At 42.5% G+C, this 27,432-nt stretch overlaps 1 long non-coding RNA gene across 2 annotated transcripts in view; it reads left to right on the top strand.

The window, feature by feature from the left end:
• The first annotated feature begins 413 nt into the window (after positions 1 to 413).
• LOC106557750 overlaps positions 414 to 27,432 on the top strand; it is a 43,651-nt gene continuing 16,632 nt past the window's right edge. For both annotated transcript variants that reach the window (XR_005378480.1, XR_005378479.1), the window contains exons 1-3: positions 414 to 547; positions 18,524 to 18,566; positions 19,710 to 19,852. This is a non-coding gene — a long non-coding RNA (uncharacterized LOC106557750). The remainder of the gene's footprint in view (positions 548 to 18,523; positions 18,567 to 19,709; positions 19,853 to 27,432) is intronic.

The raw sequence follows: 27,432 nt of genomic DNA, 5'->3' as shown, positions 1-27,432 counted from the left end.
ATTTTCTAGAGGGCATGAAATGATTGTAGTGATTAACAAAACCACTCATTAACTTTTCTTCCCATTGCCCCAAAAAACAACTAAAGACACACACACTCTAACTTTTAAATGGGAATATCCATCTTATCTTGAGACTGTGGCAATCAGCTTCATTTTAGGAAAATGAATTTAATTGTATTTCATCTTGCCTGGGATACTCTGGTTTTTGAATTGGAATGGAAGTTGACTGTCACCTTGATCATCAACTCTCTTGTTCATGCAGCTGCATTAGCAGGGCTATTTAGCATTCCGCCAGGACTTGGGTTTGTTAAAGGATGCCCAATTTTCCATTTCTCTATGATGGAATCTAGCATCGTCCCTTTGAGGTCCTTCTGCTAATAAGTTCTATTGTTTCTTCATAAGGCATTTAAGTGGAGTGGATGACAGAGCTTCATCTCATTCCTGAATTATGTCTTGTTCATCTAGATGCTTTATGACTACTTTTTTTTTCAGTTCTGCCTTGTTAGTCCAAAGTCCGATCGGGTTGTAAAGCAATAGCTATTCCCAGGTATGTAATACATTTCCCCAGATAGGGTGGTGCTTAATAATCCTTGATATCCTTCTCCACTCTTATGTGAGAGAAGTCACTTTTTTCCCCCAGAAAAGAAGATAAGTTGCTTTTTGTCTTCCCCACTTGTAGATTCTCTTTCCTTTGGACTTTAGCCATGAAACTTGACTCTGCCAGTATAGAGGAAATGTGCTAAAGGTATTAGGAGGGGGTGCCACTGGCTGTTTCTTTGCCAACAGCTCTTACTGGGGTAGTTGGAGACAGGGACGAGCTGTGGTCAGAAATGCCAAAACAAAGTACAAACTGAAGGAACTACTATCAGGATGCTGGATCAAGATACCCCTTAGGAGATAGAGATGGAGATTTTATTCTGAGGTCAAGTCAATATAGCAATTAGAAAACAGAATTGGGATTAGGAGACCAGATATAAGAGACCAGAAGGTGGATGTCAGAGGAAGCCAGACCAGAATAGAGCAAGGCAGGAACCTGGGAATCTGAGTTCCTGGTTACACGTACTGTGACTCACAGAGGACTTTTGTGATGTCAACCTCTTTGATTCTTTAGGGAGTCCTGAGTCATAGTTTCTTAGCAATGGCCAACTCTGCCTACACATGGCTGAGAGCATGTTTTTATAGACAATTCCTTTGCTTTCCTCTTCTTTCCATACCCCATCCCTGGCCATCCAGTCATTGTAAGGAGGGCCAGTAATACTACTACATAATATGTACATTGTTAAAGAAAACATATTGCTTTGCATTTTTAATGCATAGATGCATTAAAAAAATCATACTCAAATATAGCTACTTCATTGTAATTCCCAGCACATTGCAGAAAGCTGTCTCTATCGAAAATATTTTCCCATAAATGTGGTAATTGTTCAAGAGAATATTTGACATTGGTTAGAAATACCAGGAACTCTTGCTTTAAAGGGCAATTTCTAAGGTTTATGAAAAGATAAACTGAGTGGGGGAAATGACTGTGAGGTTTTAGGTCATTGGTTTTCCATAATTTCATGACCTTTCTCTTCTATATTCAAGCTGATCATAGAAATGGGTTGGCAAGGATGAGGGAACTCGGGCAAACTGAGCCTTTTCCTCCTTCACATTATAAGTAGTTAATCAGCTTCTTTGCTAGAGAGAGGACCAAAGACTAGAGAGAAGCACCTTTAGGTGTCCTTACACACAGCTGGCCAGGGTCCAGAGTGGGAACTTGGACTTGAAGAGGCAATGGTTCACATGAGCTGGTTCCATCCAAGGCTGGGCAGAGCACCAGGCAGGATGAGCTTGGTTCACAGCATTCCATGTGGTTCCCTTCTCCTCTCTGCCCTTGCCTGTCTTTATCATCCATGACTTCTACTCTGATGACTCTCCTGATGTGGGGCTCCCCAGTTCACTCCTGCTTCACATCTATTCACCCCCACTACAATGTGCAGCCCAGTGCAGTACCTTTAGAGATTTCAAAGGCAGAGTAGCCAAAGCAGAGATCCTGCCCGATTTCCCAGGCAAGGCAGCTCCTTTGCCTTTCATAATCTGTGGCTTTGTAACTCCAGTCTCACCTGTCTCACCTGTCTCCTTCACATCTGATCAGTTACTGACCCCTATGTGTTTCATTGATGATGTCCTTGGAGCTCCCCATCTGTGACCCTCACCTGGAAGGCAGCAGTGCTTTCTTTACCAATCTGATTCCTGGTCTCATCTCTCCAACCTGTGCACTATTGCCTGCCTAATCGCCCTTCACTTAGCTTTCACCATGGAATTCCTCCTTCAAAAATCTTCACTGGCCCCAAATGCACAGTGAATAAAGTCATTCTTGTTATCATGCACACTCTTAGAGTTTTGTGAAGGGGTCTCAGTTATTCTTCCAGCCTGAATCTCTAGTCACCTGCTCCATTCTAGGCTCTTCAAGTCTTCAGAGCTTTGTCTATGCTTCCCCAGAGAGCTTTTTCTCCTTGACTCAGTTCATCTGTTGAAATACCATTCATCTTCTAGGGCCTAGATAAAGGGGCATTCATTCCTCCATAGAAAGTGGATTTGCCATCCTGAAACTCTGAAAATGACTTTGCCTCTTCTGTTTTCCATAACACTTTATAGCCCTCTGACAAACTTTATGACATATATTTATGTGGTACTGTGTCTTATTTGCCCCAATAAATTATAATTTCCTGGGGGCAACACATAACATTTTAGTCATTGTCATTTCAACCGTACCTAATAACCCTATATAAAGACATTCAATCATGTTTTTATTTAATTCATTAATTTTTCAAGTTTTTATTTAATATCAATCATATTTTCAAAGGACTGAAGGGCTGAGTGAATGAATTAATGAAGTTAGGTTCCAACTTGTAGATTTAAAAGATACTTTTTGTAAACATTACCATATAGATATATTCTACTTAAATAAAACAAGTGTATTAGTACTACTTAATATTTATGTTCAGCTATTTAAACAATTTCACTTATAAGGAAACAACAAAGAAAAGCTTTTTTTTTTTTTACTTGTTACTAGCTACACTTAGGAGACACTGGGCATTTTGGATCATAAGACTGCTATTATTCCAAACATTTTAATAAATGCCTTCAGAGCCAGGTTATGTATCATGCAAGAGAGTTTAATTGCCTTATAACTAAATCTCATTTTTAACAATAACAAAAAATGGTGTCCTTCATCTTGATTACACATCTTGTTACAGTTGCATAGTTTGAGTGATTTTTGCTGCTGTTGAAGATGCAAAATTATGTGCTGCACATAATTTGTGCAGGTGGATCAGAAGCGGAGTATGGTGCGGGTGGGGGTGACGGCAGCGCGGTTGGAATAACGCCGTGCGGTGTCCTCTGGGAGTGGCTGAGAGGGCTGCTGCTCCTTCAGGCCAGAAGCTCTGGTATGGTTCTGAAGAGAAGTCACCCTGCTTGTGCTCACACTGTGCACTATGGAATGGCCAGTGTGTCCCAAGGTAGTGATGACCCAGAGGGTTTGATTTTCTATTTATCAGCAGGGATCATTCTGAAAGGAAAGAGCCAACGGAAGCATGATTCCTGTGCTGTGTGTTTATGGAACTCTCGCCATAAGGAGAATTAGCATGTCAGGAGAGGCCAGGTTATACTGCAGGAATAAACAATCCCCAATCTCAGCGGCTTACAACAAAGTTTATTTCTACCTAGTGTTGAGGCCACTCCTGAAAGCAGCTGTCCCCTGCACGGGACGCTGGTGCAGGCTGATCTTGTCATTTCAACAGAAATGTCTGATCACTTCAACGGCAGTCTCCACTGTCCCAGCACCAGGGGAAGAGGAAGCATGAGCCTGGCCCGAAAGTAATGTTGTTTGGCTAGAACTGACCCCATGGCCCTGCCTAACTTTGAAGGGCCGGAAATAGAGTCTTCTGTGTGTCCCAAAGGAGAGCAGAATTGGATGCTGGCAAGCACTGATGATTCCTACCATCCTTGATGAACTGGGTACACGTAATCGCTCTTATTTTTCAGTTCTGTGAATACATACTGAGCCAATACTTTATGTTTAGCACTTTTCAAGGCATTTGGGGAAGAATAAAAACATAGTCTGCATTCTTAAAGGATCTAATGCTTTGTGCAAAAGCAAGCTACTTGAAAGACTTTAGTAGCAATACGAGTCCTTCTATGAGAACTTTTAAGTTGATTTTTTTGCACACTTTTGGACAAATTCTGGGAAAGAGTGGTCAGGAGAAGGAGGAAAGAGATGAATATTCCAGGTGGGAGAAAAGTGTGAGCATAAGTACATGGCAGTGAGCTTGGTGATCATCCCTGGGAGCGGGGGTGAGGAGACGGAGAGACAGAGAAAGCTGGGGAGGCAGGAAGAGATCGAGAGAGAGACAGGAAGACAGACCGAGGTCAGCTCTTCTAGAGAAGCTATGGTCTCAGAAGGAGTGGCTTTGGACTTAGAATGCATGGATTCAAATTCTCTCTCTGGTTCTCCCATTTGCTTGCTCTGTGACGTTGGGCCAATTGATTCACACCTTTTGGCTTGCCTGCCTCTCTGTATAAAGGGTGGTAAGCATGTGCTCACCCCAAAGGTTGTTCTGCAGATTATATGAAGTGATGCATTCAAGCACTCAGAAAGTCCCTGCCGCATAGTGTGCAAAACTCTGTAAATGTGCTCCCTGTCCCTCTGGGAGGGATGGTTAGCACAGGCAATGATGCAACTGATGCATCATTGGATGCAAATGATGCACTGCTGAAGAGTTTGGAGTTCATTCTACGCAGAAGGGGAACCTTGGTCTCAAGAATATTGCTTAGAGTCTGCTGAAAATGTTGCCTTGTAAGGCCGACCTCCACCTTCTCTTCTGTTTGCTAACCCTAAAGGCAGCTCAGTTCTCTCAGTCTCATCCCACATAATGACTGCCAGTTGTACAGACGGGAATCACATGGGATCACGCCCTGTGTGGGGGAGGGTCCCCCCCTGCCACGTCAGCTTTTTGCTCCTTAGCTGACCATTGCCCTGTTCCTCCTTCCTCCACTCAATACTGTTTCCTGACACTATGTTCTGTTCCTGTCACTCTGTGGTAGACACAAAGAAATATAATGCATGGCTCCTGCTCTCAAGGAGCTTACCAAATGGTTGTATCAAAACTTAGCTCTGCCAAGTCCATTTTTAGAACCTTTTGTTTCAATGGAATGAGAAAAAGTAAAAATAGCCCCAGCGGCCCTTTCAAAGGTGTCTTAAATTATTCTTCACTCATTTTTCTTCTTATGTTGTGAATATCTTTAGCTTCTATAGAAGGACAAAGAGAAGAAAAGTAAATTCCTGGCAGCCGTGAATTCTATTTATACTCTGTGGCACATTATATTTCTATAGAAATAGCTCAAGAGGCTGGAAGAGCCTGTTTCATGGAAATCCAACGCTTTTTTGTGGTTATTGACTGTCTTTCTGCACATTCCAACGTCAGCTAGAGAGTGTGTAAGGAGGGACGTGCACACTTGAACTGCATCCTCTAGAAGCAGGTGCTCAGCCCCCACATCAAATACCAGACACAAATCCTGCCAACCTGGCCCCTCTCCCGCTGTCAGTACTCTCAGATAAATGATGGGGCTTAGGCCTTTGACAGAGAACTCACCCGGGAAGCCCAGTGAGCTGGAGATACATGCGAGTCTGTTGATGTGGCTTTGAGAAATGCCATCTGAGTCCGCCTCGACCAACAGGGTATATGACCACCTCTTATCCCAGTGACTACTTTTGGCCCAGAGAGCTTGATAGGATTTTAAAGATCACTGCTCTGCTCTCTCATGAAAACATTTTCTTCCCCCTGTTTATTCAATGATCCTGCTTTGGGACAACAAAATGTAAAATACCAACTGACCGTACTGAAGAAACACTTTTCTCATGAGAACGGTAGTGAGAGTTTATGTTGGATGGGGGAGGGGAACTGGGGATACAAGACCCATCTGCTGTTGTTTGGACCTCACTTTGAGGGAGTCATAAAATGCAAGCTGTGCAGATAGCAACTCCACGTGGCCACTCCTCCTGTGGGCAATTAGTGTTGTGTCCGCGATCGTTTCCATGGAGCTGTGTAGTCTTTAGGGCTCTCCTAGAGAATGGGGTGGTTGAATGGCAGGGTTTTTTTCTCTACTGTATACTAAACACTCGGGCTCAGTCCCTCTTGGCTCGTGCTTATCATTCTTTGGTAGTTACAGACACTATCCCAGGACTTCCATCCCAAATACTTCCCTTTGTGGACCGGGAGATGGTATCCTCCCAGGGACTGGAGGGCACCTTAGGATCCTTCTTCCATGCCTCTGTGTGTATAACCACCTATTCCTCACAGGAGCTGCTGTTTATTCAATGCTTACCATGTGCCGGTGGCTTGATAATTCTCATTTTATTCCCACTATCGTCCTAAGAGATAGAATAAGACGCAACATTGAGTGAATACCAGGCATGACAAGCGCTTTGGATTATTTCACTTTATGCCTGAAATAACCATAAGAAGCAAGTGTAATACCGTTATTATACCATCTCACAGTTCAAAAAAATGGAGGCTCAGTGAGATTAAGCAAACTGACTAAAGTCACATAGCTAGTAAATTAAAAAATTACTATGGGATTTGAACCTAAGCTTGAGCCCCAAGTCCCAGGCTCCTCCCACCAATCCACATAGGGTGAAAACACGAAGTTCCTCTCGACAAAAATGGTCATTTCCTGGTTCTCTCCTTGAGTGCAGAGATGCTACCTGAAATGTTCTAGAAATAAGTCTCAGTTCAGTGATGGATGCAAGTTTTAGGGATTTTTCTACACCTTCACTTACTTTGCTTGATATATTTTATGCCAATTGACCATTTTCTTCTCATATTTTACAACAGAATTATTTATTTTCAATGCATATGGTAATTTACTCAAAATATAATTATCCCAATTAAGCCAAGAAATAAATATGCTTCAACGATACAGCATATTATCAAATATTTTGCAATTCTTAACTAAATATTTATTTATTTATTTATTTATTTATTTATTTATTTATTTATTTAAAGATTTATTTATTTATTCATGAGAGACAGAGACAGAGACAGAGACAGAGAGGCAGAGACACAGGCGGAGGGAGAAGCAGGCTCCACTCAGGGAGCCCAAGGTGGGACTCGATCCCAGGTCTCCAGGATCAGGCCCCGGGGCTGAAGGTGGCGCTAAACCGCTGAGCCACCCGGGCTGCCCTAAATATTTATTTAGATGATAGAGATTTCTTATGTTTTTTACTGATGAAAATATTCAGGCAGGGATGCCTGGGTGGCTTAGTGGTAGAGCGTCTACTTTTGGCTCAGGACATGATCCTGGGGTCCTGGGATTGACTCCCACATAGAGCTCCCTGAGGGAAGCCTGCTTCTCCCTCTGCCTATGTCTCTGCCTCTTTCTCCGTGTCTTTCATGAATAAATAAATAAAATATTAAAAAAATATTCAGGCAAAGATTACATTTACTTCCACTTAAAATATTAAAAGCACCTAGAAACTTGAACATATATAGTGAGCATATGTATCACTTCTTTTTTTCTCTTAATGACAATAGGTTTTATCATTGCTAAAATTAATTTGGTAGCTATATACCTGTCTTGAATGCTCCAAACCCCTTATTTCTTGCTTTGTCCAGCAACTATTAGTCCTGGGTGGTAGAGGTGAGGATGGGAGGACTGGGAGATGCTTGCCCTGTCTCTGGGCAGCCTCTTGCTTCTTGAATTGCTCCCTTCCCTAGCCAACCTAAAGGGGGTGTTACCATCTTCTGAGGCTGTGCCTATGATCCCACATTCTCCTGCCCACATTCTCTTTTTGTTTCTCCTTTGTCCCATCCTCTGACCCTTTACCATGGGTACCTGTGTAGGGGTACCTGTCCAGGCACAGAGCCATAGCAAGTGCATGTGCAGGATGTGTCCTTACAGAAGAGCCTGGTGAAGGGTCTGGAGGCCAAACCCCTGTGAAAGTAGACACCCTTCTTTTTTTATATATATTTTTTCTTTATTTATTTATGATAGTCACAGAGAGAGAGAGAGAGAGAGGCAGAGACACAGGCAGAGGGAGAAGCAGGCTCCATGCACCAGGAACCCTACGTGGGATTCGATCCCGGGTCTCCAGGATTGCACCCTGGGCCAAAGGCAGGCGCCAAACCACTGCACCACCCAGGGATCCCCAGTAGACACCCTTCTTATTGCCCTAACTCACACCTCAGCTTCATCACAGAGGAGAGCTCAGTAAGAGACCACTGGTTTTCTTACTAGAAGAAAACTAATGGTCCCATTCAGTATCTCAGTTTCAGATTGCTGTGAGTCACCAGGCTCCTTTCAATACCTTGCTTGGTGTAAGGAATATAGTCAGTGGTACTGTAATAGTGTTGTATGGTGATAGATAGATGGGAGCTGTACTTGTGGTGAGCATAGCACAATGTATAAATTCATCAAATCACTATGTCGTGCCCCTAAAGCTAATGTAACATTGTGTGCCAACTATATTTCAACTAAAACCATAAATCAAAAAAAACCCAAAAACCCTCAAACCTCTCAATTCTATCATTGACACATAATAAGTGTTCAAAACTTTTGAATGACTATTCAATATTTCAAAGAATAGCCTGTATATTTAAAGTGAGTACCCTGTGGCTTCAACAAATTTCCTAAATTTTCAACAAACAAATAAAAATGCCTTGTTTAAAGTGTGCAGTGCCAATCCCTGGATGCTGGCAGTTTCCAGCCCTGGGGATAAGAGCCCATCAGGTGCCATTGGGCTGGCTACTACACGGAGTGCTGATAGCCCAACCCTTGGCTTCTCCCTTGCTAGTGATAAAGTTACACTTCTTCCACCTTTCCCTCCAAGCAAGCCTTAGCTGTTTAGTCTACCTCCTAGATATGCCACTCTTCTTTCTCAGTTTTTAAAAAAAATTTCTATTTTAAAAAACTCTTTTATTTTAGTCAGTTTTCTCTTTTATTCTTGTAGTACTTGGGGTGCACAGGACGCTGTGGCCTTCCCAGATATGGAGCTCTATCTTTTAGCCTCCATTTTCCTTCTTTTGAGGAACATCCCATTCTCCACTTGCTTTACATCCTTCTGCAGCAGGATGTCCCATGATCAATTTTATTTCTGCCTTTGGCCTCTGGATTTTCACAACGACCCTTGCAAATATTGATTTTTCAGTAAAGATTGCTAAAATTAATGGTCTAATGGAAAGAGTCACAGGGACTTGATCTAAATAAGAAAAATATTACATTGGTTTGGAGACTGGAAGATTTTCTAGTCACTTCCTTGAGAGCCCATGAGGTAACTTCTGACATGAGCTAGGAAATAGAAAATAAAAATCTGTCTGAGGTTTCAGCTTATGGAATATCAGGCTGAAAGGACGTAGAAGAGATGATCTAGATCGGGATCAGTAAAAATTTTCTGTTAAAGGCCAGATAGAAAATATTTTAGGCTTTGCAATTATGCAGCTCTGCCACTGAAGTATGAAAACAGACATAAACAACATGTAAATGAGTGGGCATGGCTGTTTTCCAATAAGATTTTATTTATAAAAACAGGTGATGGCCTGGATTTTGCCCTGGGTGGTAGTCTTTAGACTCCTGATCTAGATTAAAGTTCTGTTCTTATGCAGAGGAACTGAGGTCCAGAGATGGGAAATGAAAAGCTTAGAGTCAGATAGCTCCTCTTTGGAAGAGATAAAGACACGACTCCCCCTCCTCCCCCCCACCTCTGGGGCAGGAGGGGCTGTCGGTACTCATTCCTGGGGGAAGAGGGAATGGATGAACACTGTCAGTCCAATGGTCCTACCAAAGGCTGCAACTTTGCTATATATTGGGGGACTAGTCTAACTTATGGGGTTTGAGAGTGCTTATGAAGAGTTTAACCACTGACTCTTTGGAATCAGAGTCTAGAACCAGTTAAAAAATGGAACAAAGGTGTTTTTGAGCATTGAGTTGCTGTTTTCAATAGAAAACAAAGAGTAGGCTTATAATTATGGTTTTAGTCTCTCAGCTATCTATTAGTGTCATAAAACATGCAACATTTCCAAAAAGGAAAGAAAAGGTAGACAAACTGATTTGTTGAAGGGTTTACGGGTTGGAAAGGAATAGCCAAGTTGGCACAGAGATTCACCCGTTGCACAGAAAGGAACAGAAGCAAAATACACCAGTGTCCTTGGAAAGAGAAGACTTATTTCCTGTGCACCTGTCTAATTATTCAACAAAATATTTATGGAGAGACTACTATGTATAGACACTGTTCTAGGTCCTGGACAGAAAGGTAAGACAGAAAGGTCTCTCTGCCCCTACATTCCAGTGGATATAAGCTAGTTCACTGAGAACAGGCAGGAGTGAGGGGCTCTCATTATGTCTTCAGAGTGAGATAGCCTGTGGTTGGATGGATGTATTCTCCTGTGCATTAATCCATTCTCCCTGTACTTGGTCAGAACAGGGCTGGGAAACTTGGACTTCCTGGTAACTGATTCTGTAGGGATTTCCAGGTGAATGAGGGGAGAGTGCAGATGTGTGGCAGTGGGTTAGACTGGTAAGGGAGCAGTTTTCCCCATGGAAGACTAGAAGCATGGGATCAAGAGTAGCAGCTCAATTTGAGTGAAGACTGGGCAGAAAGGGCAGTTGTTTAGAGCTAGAAGATTGCTTAACCCTTGCAGATAAGATGGTGGAGAATTGGGGGAGAATGAGTAAGATAGGCTAGTTGCACTGAGAAAGGGTCTTTTTGATTATTCATTTAGAAAATTTTCCAGGAGGGGAACGATGTGGTGGTAGTGGTGAGCTATAGAGAAAGAGGAGATTTATAGAGGGACTTGAGAACAGCTGGAAAGTAAAGAGAGAGAGAATGATAGTAGAAGGTGTGGTCAGAGCTGTGCGCAGGGGCCAGTAGCTCATGCGTGTCCTGGTCTAGATAGCATGAGAGATTTGAAAAACTGGAATATTTATCGGAGATTTTTTTACCTTCAAAGTAGATACCAGTTTATTGAGATATAATTCACATTTTAAAGTGTGTAACTCAATGGTTTTGAATATATTCTCAAGGTTGTGAAACCAGAACACTGTCACCAGCCCAACTGTCTAGACCAGGCAGTTGACCTTCTTTGGTCAGGGGCAGGGGGAAGCCTGCAGAGTCACCACAATTGATTCTAGGGACAGAGAAAGACCTCAAAACTCCAATAGTGTATTCTTAAAGGTTTTTTTTTTTTGTTTGTTTTGTTCCATTTTTAGGGGAGAAAAAAAGTATTACTTCCTAAAAAGAAGTACAGGTGATATTTGGGACCATTAAAAAAAATTGGAAGGAGCCTCCCACAAAATAAGGAAAAAAAGGAAGGGAAAACTATTTATTTATTTATTTATTTATTTATTCATTTATTTATTTAAAAGGCGTGTTTATTTATTTTAGAGAGACCCCATGCGCATGTGCAGTGGGGCAGAGGCAGAGGAAGAGAGAGAATTTCAAGCAGACTCTGTGCTGAGCAGGTACAGGGAGAATGGATTAATGCTGAGCACAGAGTCTGATACAGGGTTCAATCACATGACCCTGAGATCATGACCTGAGCTGAAATCAAGAGTTGGACGCTTAACCAACTGAGCCTCCCAGGTACCCAGGGGAAGGGAAAAGTATTTAAAATGTGGTTTGTGTCTTCCATTGGATCTGCTTTTTGACACTGATCCACAATGAATTATTACTTTTTCTGTTGTCCTCAAAGGCTTTTGAATATGTTCAGAAACTGATTATGCAAAAGGAGAAAGAACAAAGTTTAGGGAAAAAAATATTGTGGTACTGACATCACCAGACATTAACATCTGTTCTCTTGTTTGTGCCTCTGACCATATTAAAATATTTGATGTCCCATTTAAAAAACAAAAACAAAACAAAACAAAAAAAAAAACCACTGCTCTATGGGTTTGCTGAGGACTTTAATGACAAATATGTTTCACCTTTGACCTCGAAGTAAATGGATGTCATGCTGTCTGTTACTTGCAGATGTCAAGTGTTTTCCACAGTGAGTTGAAGAAGCCAGAGAGTTGGCAGGCAAGAGACTGAAATGTCTGCTTATACTTGAAATGGATTTGGAATATACAAGTGCATTTGTGGAGTGGAAAACATTTTCAAAGAGAGACGGTTTGACGCTAAAAGGACCATTTGATGCTCTCTTTACCCTCTTGGTTTTATTCAACTCATTTCATTACTCTCTGTTCCTATCACCTCACCAAGGGAAAAGCATGCCTAGAGCTTGACTGAGATAGAATATTTTATATTTTTAGCTATATTTGCACTTTACAAGTGCATCTGAAAGGTAGTTTGTTCATTTTTTTTCTACTCAAATTATTTGAAAGTATTATTTTGAAAATAAAAAAATATTCATTTTTAGCCTTTTAAATAAATAAAAAAATGACCACTAAAAAAAAAGCTTTTTCATTTCCATGTAAGAGTTTAATGGCAGTATCAACCAAGCTTAGATGATATCTAAAAATTAGCCTGAGAAAATTCCTGTAATTCCAGGCTATGAAGTTGTTTCTAGGGGGAGGCCGTTTCTGCCCTTCCCATGTTTGTTCAATACTGCCCTGCCCCAAGAGTAGAAAGTATCAATTATACCACTATTTGTGGGCAAGGGGGAGAGACCTTGCCTTCAGAATGATCTCAATTCTGGGGAGAATATTTGGGTCTATGAAAAGGAAATTACAGAGTGTTAAAATCGTGCCTACAACAAGCCTCCGTGACATGGTTTTGGTTTAGTTGCCTTCATGACACGTTCTCTAAAACGTGACTTACATTTGGTTTTGTTCCTCATGAGGAGAAGGACAGCAGAACCAAGTGTGCATAGGCCTGTGTTCCAGGATCAGGGGTGAGAGGGCCTTACCCAGTTTAAGCTTTCTTGGGGTGCTTAGCTTTTCCAGCACTCCTGCTGTGAACAGTTACTTGTTTTCGTTTCATTGTTATTTTACTCTTTCTTCCTTTCAGCTCCCTGGATCATTCCTGGGCAGGGGTGGGAAGTCAAACAGAGACCAAAATGGCACTGGGGACCTCATCACCAGCTTCCATATTTTAGAATAAATAGCAGGAGCCATACAGTGCTATTCAGTTTAACTATTTCTTGTGCAGGATGTAATGATAGACTCCTTAAAGCATAAAAAATGAGCAAGGCAATCTATGATTTCAAGTAGGACAAATGCTGCAACAAAGGGAATTTTATGCTTGCTTCTGAAGACAAGTCTAGAAAAGTGTTGGAGAAGTTCAGAAGAAGGAGAGAACAGTTGGGAGTAGGATAGAATCACAACAGGCTTTCCAGAGGAGCCATACTTGAGGTGATCCTTGACTGGTGGTGGAGATAGTGCACAGGGATGCCAGGGAGGAATTATTTCGCCAAAATAGAAGTCAAAGGAGCAAAGGCTGGGAACAGGAAGGATGACTCTGGTTCTGTTGTGAGCGAAGGGAGGAATGTGGGAAAAGTGGAAGGAAAAGTAGGGGCAGAAGGGAGGAGGAACGTTGGACAAGGCCAGTGCTGCTGTGCAGATGCAGAGGGGCAGTGAGTTTGGGGGGGGGGGGGGGGCGAGAAAACCTTAAAAGGTGAAGGACAGATGGGATCTAGAAGATTCCCTTCCTATCAGATCTGGGTTCATTGAAACCCAAGGAGAGCCGAGAGAGAGAGAGAGAGAGAGAGAGAGAGAGAGAGAGAGAGAGAGAGACGGGAGGCCAGTGTTGCCAGACGTAGGAAAAGACAAGCTTTGGAAACCCTGGAGAAGTAACTCATTTTTAAATCCGTCTAGTCCCTCCTTTTCCTTGATGCCGAGCTCAGGGGTGCCTGGGCCCTCCGGCCGTGATGCAGAGCTGTACTGGGGTGTGCTTTCCCAGAGTGAGACTGGGCGAGATTTACAAGTAACTGGACTTGCCCCCCCCAACCCCACGTCCCCCCAAGAGACACAACGGAGAGGTCAATGCTGCCTGCAGGAGGGGGTCAGGTCTTGGAACAATTGTCAAATGCGAGGAAAAAGAGCACCCCCCCCCCCCTCGGCAAACCCAAAGGCAAACTTTGACTGCTTGACAACATAACCAAACGACTGATAAAAGTGGCCCAGCGTGTTTTCTTTTCTTTTCAGGGCTAAGGCTCGGGAAACCACAGAAGTAAGTCAAAAGGTGAAGGCGACAAAGCCACCTGGCGCGGGCACCGAGCAGGCTCCGTGTGGCCCGGTGCAATTCAAGAGGCGCGGGTTTGGGTTTCCAGGCCTGCTGGCGCTGCGGCGGGTCCGTAACCGGAGCGGGTCCCTCCGGGCAGCGCCAGGGCTCGGCCTACTGGTCCCCAGCTTTGGGTTTCAGGGGGTGGGGACTTGCAGGCGGGGCGGCTTTGGCAGGCGGCCCAGATTTCTGGAATGTGTGTGCTCTGCCTGGTGGGCTAAGCAGTTTGGCATCAGGTTCCTGCCTGCGAAGGCAGGAGAACAATAGACATGTGGCTCCAGGGCTAATTAGCCGTGTGAAAGCCTTGGGGGCCGTGCTATTCTCCCTGCTGTGTGCCTGGCTAGGCCCCCCAATCTCGCGGCCACTGCACTGGGGAGCCCGCTTGAACACTCCGGCCTCTGGGAGACCCGCCGTGCAAAGGATGCATCAGGGGATTGGAGTGCGAGGGTCGGAATCAGACTTGGGGACTTGTGTCCGTGACATTGGATCAGGAAGTGGTCCGGTGCAAAAGCCATTGTGTTTCTTTTGGCACCTTTATATGCTTGCTCACCAGCAGGTGTGGGGTGCAGGGGCGCAGTTCCTGCCCAGCACCTGCCACGTGTGGATGTGACTACCCCCAGCACTGCGGTCATTTCATTTCCTCACAGAGGGGGAAATGCTCTTCTGCTATCATTCACCTTTGGTTTGGGTAATATTTTAGTGGGGCGGAGGCTGAAATGAAGGCCAGGCCGTGGAAGGCTCCAGTGTTCAAGGAACACCAGCCAAATTCTTAGAAGAATGTAATGTCTGGATTAGTAGAATCTTAGCTTTGAGAGAGTCAAAAGGTCTTGAGTATTTGACGGGAAAAATAAGAGTGGTTTTTCATTCAAGATCATCCAACTCAGCTTGGGACAATTCAGATTTATATACAGTTAAGTGAAGAATGTTCGTTATTTAATAAAAATATTTATAACAGGAATCTTCTTGACGGGAAGACTTTTCCAGGGGCTGTGAAACACAGCAGAGGTTTAACTTCTAGCTTGAAGGTGTTCATCTAGTTTAGGAAATGAGGGCCAGGGCCATCCTTATTCTCACGGTGAGCACCCTCTGTGGTCTAAATGGAGAACACTGGGAGAAGCTTTCGAGGTGTGAATGGAAGGAAAAGTGTTTCTTCCTTAATTTGAGCACAGAACCCAACTTCTTTCTTCCGGTAGCACGCTTGCACCTGTTGCCAAGTCCGTATTCTCGTCTTTCATTAAGTGGCTCCCTTGAGATTTAAGGCCTGCGCCCTACTTTAGATAGCCTCAGTACGGCTGTGGTTGAGGAAACAGAGGTCTAAAATATTTTCCCCAAAGTTCTTCAAAACCAAAAAATAATCAGTTGAAGTTGATTATTACTTTTCTAAAAGGATGAAAGATTCAGTGCTTACTAATGTACCTGGAGAGTTGTGCCCACTGCAGACCCTTGCTGTTCCGAGGGAGGCCCCACTCTTCTGAGCTGCAGCACCGGTACCACGTGGGAGTGTGTTGCAAAGACAGGATCTCAGGTCCCCAGCAGGCTCTGCTCACGTAGACTCTGCCTTTTGTCGAGATCTGCAGGATTTGCGACCAACAGAGCGCGGGAATAAATAGGTGCCACTACGTCATGAATGGAAAATTCTCTCTTCTTTGTTCTCTCATGAACTTTGCTCTCTCTCCTTTCCCTTCTCCCCTCTCTCCCCCTATTTAGACTGTTAATCCACAGAGGTGTACTGGACCACCCTTGGGACACCTAGACTTTTCTCTGTACGAAGCACGTGAGGTGATCTGACAGCTGGAGACCTTCCTGTTACCAGCCATTGTAATAAAACATTCCCCCAAACCAAATTCGACAATTATTAACATGTTTAAACAGAACACGATGTTTACTAAGGCATTCTTCCTGAGGCTTAACATATCCTGTGGGGTTGGGGGTGAGGGGAATAGATGGAAATGTTAGCTCTACCTGTAGTTCAAGGTAATGTCAGAACTAGAGGTTTAAGCCAGAAAAGCAAAACAAAACAAACCAACAACAACAATAAAAACAAAACCCAAGCCTCTTTGTGAGAAGCTGGAAACGGGGATCCTTTTACATGCACAATTGGTCCACGAGAACCTTGTTATTAGAGCGACTCCTCCGTTCGAGTGATTGGAGGATGTGCTCAGTAGCTGAGCTCCCCGCCCCTGGTTCTGTGTGGGCTGTACACACGCAGAACGTGCTTTATAGGCAAGAACGGGAGAGCCCTTGACGGGCAGGGCTGAGCTGCACACCAGCTCCGCGGCAGGTGGGACCCCCAGGGGCTCGTTGCCACCATATCCTCAAGGCCTGGCCCGAAGCACGTGCTCAGTCGGTACCTCCTCGAGGACTGGTAGCTGTAACTCCCACTTGTGTCTGGAACCAAAAATACCTGATTTTTTAAAGATGCAATGGTGCCTTTTTAACGGGTGGGATGGGCTGCGCTTCAGGCAGAGGGAAGCATGGCCCTTGGAAGTGTGTGCCTTCCTTTCCCGCCCCACTGCAGACACGCACGGGTCAGCTGTAGATGCTGGGTGTGGGTGGAGGAAAACTCAGGCTCCTGGGCCTTGGGGGCATCTCCTTCAACCCTGTACCCCGTGTGGGAATGCTCTCCACAAGGTGGCCTGCGGGCCAGAGACTTGTGAGGCGTGTGCCTGCCCAGGATGCCACGTGGAACTTAGGGAGGAGACATAATACAGCCCCTCCCAGTTCAATAAGAGAGTCACAGGTTTAAGCAAATAATGACACTATTTGTTTTTTTTATAAATATATTTCCACCTAGGAGTGCAGAGGGAGGAGTGCCCCACTCTTCTTGAGGTGAGACATGGGTGGCTTCACAGGCTTGATCCCATCATAGGCATGGCTTCTGCAGGATCAGAAGACATTCCCAGGGTAGGAAGTGACTTTTTGTTAAGGATTGATGATGTGCTAGGCACAACTCTCAAGTGCTTTGCATGTGCGAATTCATTTAATCTTTCATAATAGCCCGCTGGTGTATTATGCCCATTCTGCAGACTAGCAAACTGAGGATTGAATGGTAAGGAAACATGCGCAGCCAGTAAGTGGCAGAGGAGGGGGTTGGTGTAGGGAGTGCCATGCCACAGCGTTGTTCTGCAGCGCCATGCTAGACCCTTGCCCAGGAAGAAAAATACACTCCTGGCAGGAAGATAAGGTCTGTGTGCAAACCTCCTATAGAGGAGTGAGTGAGCATGGCATATTCTGGAAACTGCAAATTGTTTCGTGTGACTTCTGAACAGAGAGCTTGGAAGAATGGGTAGGGGCTGGGCCGTGCGTTTGCATTTTTAAGGCACTTAGGATTCCTTTCTAGGTGAAAGTTCTAGAAGGAATTTTGTTGTTGTGGTAAAATATACATAACACAAAATTTAACTATTTTTAGCATTTTAAAATATATTTATTTATTTATTTTAGAAAGAAAGAGAGAGAGAGAGAGTGTGTGCTGGGGGGTGCAGAGGGTGGGAATCTCAAGCACAGTCCCCTCTGAGAGCAGAGCCAATCTGGGGCCGCATCTCAGGGATGCATGAGGTCACGACCTTAGCCAACATCAAGAGTCAGATGCTTAACCAATGCCAGGCGCCCCATCATTTTTAGTATTTTTGTGTATAATTCAGTGGCATGAAGTACATTCACATTGTTTTGCTACCCTCACTACCGTCCATCTCCAGAACCTTTTTGTCTTCCCAAACGGAAACTCTGTTCTCATTAAAAGGTAATTCCCACTCCCCCTCCCCCAGTCCCTGGCACCCAGCACTCTACTCCTGTCTGTAAGTTGATGACTCTAGGAACCTGTAAGTGGGATCATATAGCATTTGTCCTTTTATAACTGGCCTGCCTCTCTCTTTTGGTTGTTGTGAATCGATGGTTTTTAATCTGGGGAAGGATAGAGTCAGATTTACATTTTAGAGATACCGAGTGGAAAAAAATCTCTGGTTGCCAGTGCTAGGCCAACAAAGCTGGAGAGCATATCTATCTCTCTTATATCCCAAGCACAGGGCCTGGCCTGTAGTAATTACTCATCGAATGAATGATCCCTCTATTATGTTTTTCATAGCTGAAATCTCTATCATAGGTGGAAGATCATCTTTACATCTTAAAATCGAAGGAGATTAAAAGAAGACATAATAAAATGATGTACCTGAAAATACTATTTAAGCCATTAAGCACTATATGTGCTGATTACTATCCTCATTATTTTCTCTGTATTTCTGATAATTCAGGCAAATTTTTGCTGGATTCAGAGGCCAGCCTTTACCAATATCTATACAGCTTCATTACAATGTTCTTTTTCTTTCTTCACAGCTCCTGAAACGCACGCATCCTTACAACTATCCTGATTATTCACGTAAGTTTAATGTGAAATATTTGGAAGTTCAATTTGCATAGAGGATGCCTTCTCCAGTTTATTTTTATTTTTTTTTAAATTTTTATTTGTTTATGATAGTCACACAGAGAGAGCGAGAGAGAGGCAGAGACACAGGCAGAGGGAGAAACAGGCTCCATGCACCGGGAGCCCGATGTGGGATTCGATCCCGGGTCTCCAGGATCGCGCCCTGGGCCAAAGGCAGGCGCTAAACCGCTGCGCCACCCAGGGATCCCGCCTTCTCCAGTTTAAAAAGAGTCTGTGTCTTTCAGGTGGCTTTGTGTCCTGGTTTGCTGTAGTATTTTACTTGAGTGTAGAAAGATTAGAAGCCCATTAGAATATCATATTGTGAAAAATTTCAAATACACTAACGTAGAGGCAATAAAGGGCCTGGTGAACACTTATATATCTGCCCCAGTTTGACACTTGCTGCTTAACCTAGAATATCCATTTATAAAATTTTTGTTGAGACCTTTAAAAAAAATCTGTACCATCATTTCACTTTATTCCTATGTAACTCAGAACACATCTCTTAAAAGTATAGACATTTTCCTTTGTAATCACAAAGGCATTTGCACACCTAAAATGAGTAGTATTTGCATAACCGTATTTTCTTGATTGTCTCAAAAATATTTTCTTGCACTTGGTTTGTTCAGTGGAGACTGCGTGTCGTCGTTAGTTAGGGCTGCTGTAACAAAATGCCGTAGACAGGGTGGCTTAAACAAAAGAAAATTATTTCTCATGGTTCTGGAGGCAGAGAAGTCCAAGATCATTGTGCTGACAAATTTGATATCTGGTACCAGAGACCTCTTCCTGGCTTGCAGACAGCAATCTGTCTTCTTGTTGTGTACTTAATGTGGCAGAGAGAGGGCTCTGGTCTCTTCTTCTTCTTTTTTTTTTTCTCCTTATAAGGGCACTAATTCCCTCATGGGGGCCCCACCCTCAAGACTTCATCTACATCTAATTACCTCCCAAAGACTCCACCTTCCCCTACTATCACACTAGGGATTTGGGATTCAACATACAGATTTGGGACAGAGGACACAAGCAGTCAGCCCATAAAACTCCATAAATATATCACAATTGCACTTATTTATAATGTCTCTTGTGTTCCTTTTAATACAGAGCAGACCACTTCCCTTCATGTAATTGTCGCAGAAGCTGAGTCATTTGTTCTATAGAACGTCCACGTTCTGCATTCAACCATTGGTTTCCTTGTTCAGTCATTGGAGTTGGTCTTCTACCTACTGTATTTCCTGTATATGGAGGTTAGTTATAGATAATTAATTAGGTTTAGCCTCATAATTTTTGGCAAGAATATTTTATAAATGGCTCTGTTTGCTTTCTATTGCCTACATTGGAGGGCTCACAACATCTGGTCATCTGACCATTGCTAAGAATCATTATGGATTCAAAGTAATCTTTAAAAATATACAGTAAAAAATGATTTTCCTTCTTATTCCAAAAATAAGACAAATTAATTGTAAAAGATTTACAACATATAGATAAGCAAAAGAAATGAAACTATCTTAAAACCCTAACCCTTGGTAACTGCCATCAAAATTTTGGTGCAGTTCATTCTAATATTTCTTCATAATATATATTTTTTCATATTCCTCTTTCCACTTACTGTGGATATCTTTTAAAGTATTTTACAATGTGATTGGCTATCTAGTTCTTATATGGTGGAGTCAGAATTTATTTAATTAACGTACTACTTTTGTACAGGTTGTGAAAATCATAAATCCACAGTCTAAATACTCATTCAGATTTGGCTCCAAACCAGTCTGAGAGCAAATGACTACTGCATGGCTCTCTGCTTTCTGGGACCACTGCTCCTCACCTCTAGGGGGTGACGTGGAGTTAGGGGAGTTAGGGGCAGAAGTGGAGGTGGCATTGGGGGATTGGGTGCCATTTGAGAGTTTTCCTGAAGTATTGAACTATATCTTCTGTGCCTTACTGGATATTCTAACTTGTTCTGGTGTTTAAGATTCCCTTTTAGAGTCTAATGGGCTGATTTCCTGTGCTTGGCCCATTCTTGCTCCTCAAGTGTAGACACAGGCCAGTAGCTTTAGCATCTCCTAGGAGCTTCTTGGAAATGCAGTCTTGGGACCTGCCCTAGACATGTTGGACCAGAACCTACGTTTTAACCAGTGCTCCAGGAGTAACATGTGAGACTCACCATTAGAAAGCGTTTACATTCAATTAATGGCTGGAAAAGCTGGTCCATCGTATGATTCACGTGCTGAATTCTACTGTGGAAAAAATCTTAATAATGGGCCAACTCAGCTGGCTTTCTTTCTAAGGATGGAGGAAAAAGCCAGTACTGCATTTTGGAGAGGTAAACTTGGCAGTGGCTAGAAGCCTGGGATTTGCTATTCAGACTCAGTCTTAATAACCATGTGATGTTAGTAAGTTATAAATGGTCTGGTCTTTGGTTTCCTCCTCAGTCCAATAGAGACCATATTTCTTATTTCATAGGGATGGTCTGAGGGTTAAAAGATATCATGCGGATGAAGCACTTAGCACAGTGCCTGGCACATCCTAAGTGCAGAGCAGCTATCGTTATTAATGATCAGAAGATGCTGTTTTATGAAGTGGTGTTGAGAGCAAAGGTTAATTGGTAAACATTGCTTTGGGGGAATACCAGGATGTTGAACTTTTTCCTTCTAACTTCAGCTGTAAAAGAAGTCACTGATCAATTTTAGCTGCTGGTTCCATGTACGGAAAGCGATAAACCATTTTGGGTTGAACATCCATGTTATGTTTAGAACAACCACCCACTATATACCATATGCTGTCTTACTCTTTTACCCGATGAGAAAAAAAAGCCCACAAAAAAGCCCAACTTCCCCTCACTCTTTTTGAAAAGATCTTTCTCTTCAATACAGGCTGAGGCTTAAATATGCTTTGATTCCAAAGAGATTGTATTTACAAAGAACCTTCGTCTTAAAAAGATCTGTCTAGTTCAATTCTATAGCGTTCTAAGAGAGCAACTCAACAAAGAAAGTTGCAATGAATCACGCAGTTGACTATTCTTTTTGAAGTAAGTGAAATAAAACTACTACCAAATGTGGTGTGGACTTTTTCCAACCTCTAAAATAAATATTTGTAAAGCGAGCCTTGGTGGCATGAAGACCATGGTGATAGAGGATTGATACATGATAACATGTTTCTTAAAGATGGATCTCCTGACAATTAGAGGTCGAATTCTTATCCTGGAATTGAGCCAGAATGAGTAAAATCCTTTTAGTAGTTAAGGACTCCCCTATGTGAAGGAAACACACTCTCTTGGGGGCATTATTTAGTTCCACTAAAAGGAATCAACCCTGTTGCCATCTGTAGAAATAAGTTTACCTTGTATGAATAACCCCTAAATTCTTAGGATTCTTTTAAGTAGGTGAAGTGTCATCCTATATAATTTTAACTTCAGACAGCATGAACTGCTTGCATTATACCTGCAACTGTTCTCCTACTCTTGCTCCAAATTGCTTATGAGAAGCTGGCATTTTCATTGTGAATCTGATCCTGGGTTATTATTGAGCAGATTCTCTAAGTACCATGTGCTGAATACGGTTCAGAGTCCGCTCTGCTTGCCTTTCAATAGGGTCTGGCCCATGGCTTTCCTGTGATCAGTGAGTAGACAAGGACAGGCTATGTCACCATGGAGATGGGATTCACAACCTGTGTTCCAGGTTAGCAAACCTGCTCCTGTGACTCACCTGTTTGGAACATGCGGCAGAATCAATAAATATGTGCATTTATAGAACACATAGGTATGGCTTATTTATATATAATCTGTGGCAGAATTTATATCAGTTGGTCAAAAAACTTATTAGTAAGCTAATTATAATAATATAATTATTTACACTTGTGTCCTAGTTAATTTGTACTTTTATATTTTCAAATATTTTAAAGCCTGCACAAATCCACAAAATAGGCATCTCCCTCCATTCTCAGTTTACCATTATCACTGCTTCCTGATTATTTTGCATCTTTTTAGAGTTTCCTGAGCCTTTGGGCCAATAATTCAAACTAATCTGCTTATAACAACATTCCATTCTTTCACATCCTGTAAATCTCCATGCCACCCCTTCTCCGCACTCCTTCCCCAAAAGTCAGTACATATCCAGTTTGCTCTAAACTCATGGTTTGACTTTGATTAGTAGTATACAAATTTCTCCTAACTTGCAGACCTGTGAGCCAATGTTTATTTTCTAAGGAAGGCTTCTGCTATTCCTTTATTCCTCTTCTTTGAGTGAGTATATATTCCAAAATTAATTTGTGATCTTCATTGTCACAAGCTTAGAAATATTTAGAAATAACTCTCTGAAAACATCTGCCGAAGCCTCAGGAAGGCGAGAGGGGAAAGGCTACCCAGCATGGGCTTTCCTGGGAGCCGAGCCTCATGCATGATGTTGATGCTTTCTGCGTTTCTTTAGGGACAGACCTACAGGACAATCCCGACCGATTGTTGTCTAACTGGCAATGGGGTCTGAGGAACCTGGAGGATGAGTTTTTTGTGACTATCACTTGGCTGAAAAATTTTTTGCTTTGAGTATTTTTCGTGAAAACCATGTGTGGGGAAAGTCACTATTTTATTTTTAGGTCACCTAGTTCCAGAACAGAACAACTTTAGCAGTGCTGGCTGTTCAGTTGCTGTGTTAGTAATAATGCAGCGCAGACATGGTTCACCCCAAGTTCCTCTGGCAGGACAGGCCCCTTTGTCTGTTTGTTTTATTGTGGTAAAATGTACATAATGTGAAACTTAGTATTTTAACCATTTTTAATTGTACAGTTCAGGGGCATGAAGCACATTCACCCTGATGTGAGGCCATCACCTCTCTCCATTTCCAGAACTCTTTCCTCTTCCCAAACTGAAACTCCACCTCCATTGATAATAGTTTCCCATTCACTACCCCTTCCTGCCTCCAGCAACTGGCAACCACCATTCTACCAGAAAGTTTCTATAAATTTGACTATTCTAGGGATCTCATGTAAGTGGAATCAGACAGCATTTGTCCTTTTGTGACTGGCTGGTTTTACTTAGCATAGTGTCCTTAAGGTTAATCTATGTTTAGAATGTGAGAAGATTTCTTTCCTTTTTAAGGCTCAATTCCATTGTATGTAAATTCTGTTTTTATGTATATGCCACATTTTGTTTACTCATTCACCGGTAGATAGGCACTTGGGTTGCTTCCACCAGTTGGCTTTTGTGAGTAGTGCTGCTATGAACATGGGTGTACAAGTATCTGCTCAAATCCCTGCCTTCATTTCATGTAGCTGTAGATGTAGAAGTGAGATTTTTGGGATATGGTAGTTCCATTATTATGCACCCATTACTAAGCTCCACCATTTTACATTCTCTCCAGTAATTCACAAGGATTCCAATTTCTCCATATGTTCACCAATGTTTTGTTTTCTGTGTTTGTTTTTTCTTTAATAAGCCATGTGAGGGTGTGCCGAGGTACTTTCTCATTGTGCTTTTAATTTGCATTTTCCTAATGACTAGTGATGCTGAGTATCTTTTCATATGTGATCATTGGCCATTTGTATGTCCATTTTTGAATCAAGTTGTTCCCTTCCCTTCCCTTCCCTTCCCTTCCCTTCCCTTCCCTTCCCTTCCCTTCCCTTCCCTTCCCTTCCCTTCCCTTCCCTTCCCTTCCCTTCCCTTCCCTTCCCTTCCCTTCCTTCCTTCCTTCCTTCCTTCCTTCCTTCCTTCCTTCCTTCCTTCCTTCCTTCCTTCCTTCCTTCCTTCCTTCCTCCTTTCCTTTTTTGTTAGTTATTAGGCTCTTTGTTTTTGCAGACCTGAGAGAGGTCATCATCATCAGTCAACGTGCTCATGTTTATGACGGCAGCATTATGTTGAACTGCTGCTAAATTCTGTTTTTTTTTTTCAAATTTTTTTTTAAAAAAGTATTTCATTTATTTATTTGAGAGAGAGAGAGGGTGTGAGAGAGAAAGAATGGGCAGACGGAGAGGGAGACAGGAGCCTGATTCAGGACTGGATCCCAGGACCCCTGGGATCATGAACTGAGCTGAAGGCAGATGCTTAACCAACTGAGCCACCCAGGCATCCCTACAGTCTATTTAGATGCCAGCCTCCAGGTGACTGGACTTGACTTTGTCTTATAGACCTGTTACCTGGGATTTACCCAGGAACTTTACAGGGGCTGCAGACCAGGTTGTGGGAAGCCAGGGAGCAAAAGGGTCCCCACATAAATCAGCCAGGAAAGCTCAGTGATCAGAAAATCCCCTCTTCCCCTGGTATAATAGCCCTCTGGGTCCTAACTTCAGTCTTCAGATATGATCTAACCACTGGGAGGAAAGAAAGTAGCGTCCCTGGAACAAAACACATTTTGGCACTTATGGCTTTTCCAGATAAAAGCTTACATTTTTTTTTTAACATTTCTTTGAAACTGGGGACTTAACATGATTTAGGCTCGTGAAAAGCCATCGTTAACAGGCACTCTTCTTCAACTACGACATGGACCTTTACTCCACATGCTCTCTAAACACAGATAATTACCATGGTAACCACAGTGTTTCACGATCTCATACATACACTTGCACCTTTCTTAAAGAAACACAGAACACAACAATGTAGAATTAAAACAGTAAATCATTGGAATGTTTTTTATTTGTTGTTACATAGTTGTCAGAATTTAGGGAAGAGCTGGACATTGTCATCCACTATCAATTGTACTTGGAGAAAGTAGATGTTTGGCCAGGCCCTTTGACATCTTGCCAGAAAATAAGGTCTTGTTTGTAACATCGTGTAAGGAATGACCGATGGGTTTCTAGATTGTTACGGTCAGAAGACTTTCAAAGCAGAAAATGTCATTAAGAACACAAAGTACTGAAGAGTATAGATTTTTCATGACACATGCACTGGGCCAACTCTATCTTCAGTTAAATTACAGTTATGATTACCCTAAAGTTGGTAAAAGTTTGCACACACATGCTTTTTTGGGTAGCATCTAATTTTATCTTTGGTTGTATTTGGAAACAGGCACAACAATTTTGTTGTGCCTTCAAAAGTCTTTCTTTTTTTGGCTATGTAAACAAGTCTTTTATTGCCCTATGAATACTTGATGAGTGGTCAGCAAAATGAAACCCATATGAAGCTTTCATCAAGAGGCATCTCCAAGCAGCTTCTGACTAACCATAGTGGCCGGGGCTGGGGATGGAGCAGACTCAAAGACCTACAAGCTGAAGATAAGTAATTACAAACGCTTTTAGAAAGACACCTGCCCTCAGCTTTGAATGTTTCAAAATGTTATGTCCACATATGAAGAGAAATATCTCCCCATAATTCCTCACGTGATGAGGACTAGCTTGCCTTCCAGCTAATGGAATGTAGCTCTGATTTCTCTATCGTTAACCACTCTGTCTCTGGAATACCAATGTTTTGATGAGGGAGAAGAAAGGACCCTCTTCTGTTTGATTGTTTTCTTTTAAATTAAAAGTAGTAATAAATCTAGCTCAACCAAAATAACTGCTGAACATTTCATATTAACACGGCAGTGAAGATGAACTTGGGCAGTGCATGATAAATGTTTCTCTGTGCTTAGATTGGAATGCCTCCAAACCCTGAAACTCCCACACCAATTTGGAAGGCCTACCTGAGGTTTTTATATCCTTAGCCTGAAGATTCATTTTTCATTTACAAGATCGAGCTCCCAAGTTTCAAGGACAACCATGCTACACTTCTGTAGAACATACACAGAGATAATGTTGGAATGAGAAACTTTAAAAAAAGGAAAAAATCTGGTAAATATATTATTTGCCTTCCAAATCTAACATGTGTGCACTTTTCTATGTTGTCTATAGTTTAATTATAAATTGATAAGCCTAAATTTTATGAGGTAAAAAATAAAGCAGTTGGTTGGTGGCCAAAGAACAAATGTGACATAATTCTGACCATTGCTGTCTTGTCAAAGAAGACGGTGTATGAATGTTGTTATCAGACAGCCCATATCCGAGACTGATCAGCCAGCTGAGTGCTCTCTGCTTCCTCATGCACAGGCTAGAGTAGTCAGGAATGCTTCACAGAGGAGGTGACACCCCAACAGGTACAAGAAAAATGGACAGAATTTGGAGGAAGACCAAGAGATGATGGGAGAGTGCAGTTGTTTGATGCACCTGTTTGAAGTAGCCATTGCTTGTTTCCTTTCCTGGTTCCAAGGAGCCCCAGATGCTAGATGGTATAAAGATCTTGTCCTCAAGAGTTTTGTTTACTGTAGTTGGGATAAAAGGGAGGGGTGGCCGACTCAGACCTGGGAGATCAGCTCTTCCTCACCTCTCACACATGCTATGAACTTGCTCATGCTTCACCCTTGTTCAGCATGTCCGTTTACTAGACAATCCTCCTTACCCTCCATCTCACTTCAATGTTGCATCTTTGGGAATACATTTCCTGATGTTTCTGGAAAGGTAAAAATCAACCCCCTTCTTACAAACTTCATAATCCCTAGTACTTTCCTTTGTAGCTGTGGTCACAGTCTACTCATCCACTCATTCATTCATTCATTCAAATTGAGGTACAACTGACATATAACATTATTTTGGTTGTAGGTACACAACATCATGATTCAACATTGTATGTATTGTGAAATGGTCACCATGATAAGTCTACTTACTATTGTCCCCACACAGTTACAGCTTTTTTTTTCTTGTGATAAGACCTTTTAAGATACATTTAGCCACTTTCAAATATGCAACGCAGTATTGTGAACTATAGTCCCAGTGCTATACATGACATCCTCATGATTTATTTTATTACTGGAAGTTTGTACCTTTTGATCCCCTTCACCCATTTTTGCCCACCCTGCTCACAACTTTATTT

Source organism: Canis lupus, chromosome 25 (genome assembly GCF_011100685.1).
Source record: "Canis lupus familiaris isolate Mischka breed German Shepherd chromosome 25, alternate assembly UU_Cfam_GSD_1.0, whole genome shotgun sequence".
Classification (NCBI taxonomy): domain Eukaryota; kingdom Metazoa; phylum Chordata; class Mammalia; order Carnivora; family Canidae; genus Canis; species Canis lupus.
This window is presented reverse-complemented; position numbering and strand designations above follow the sequence as displayed.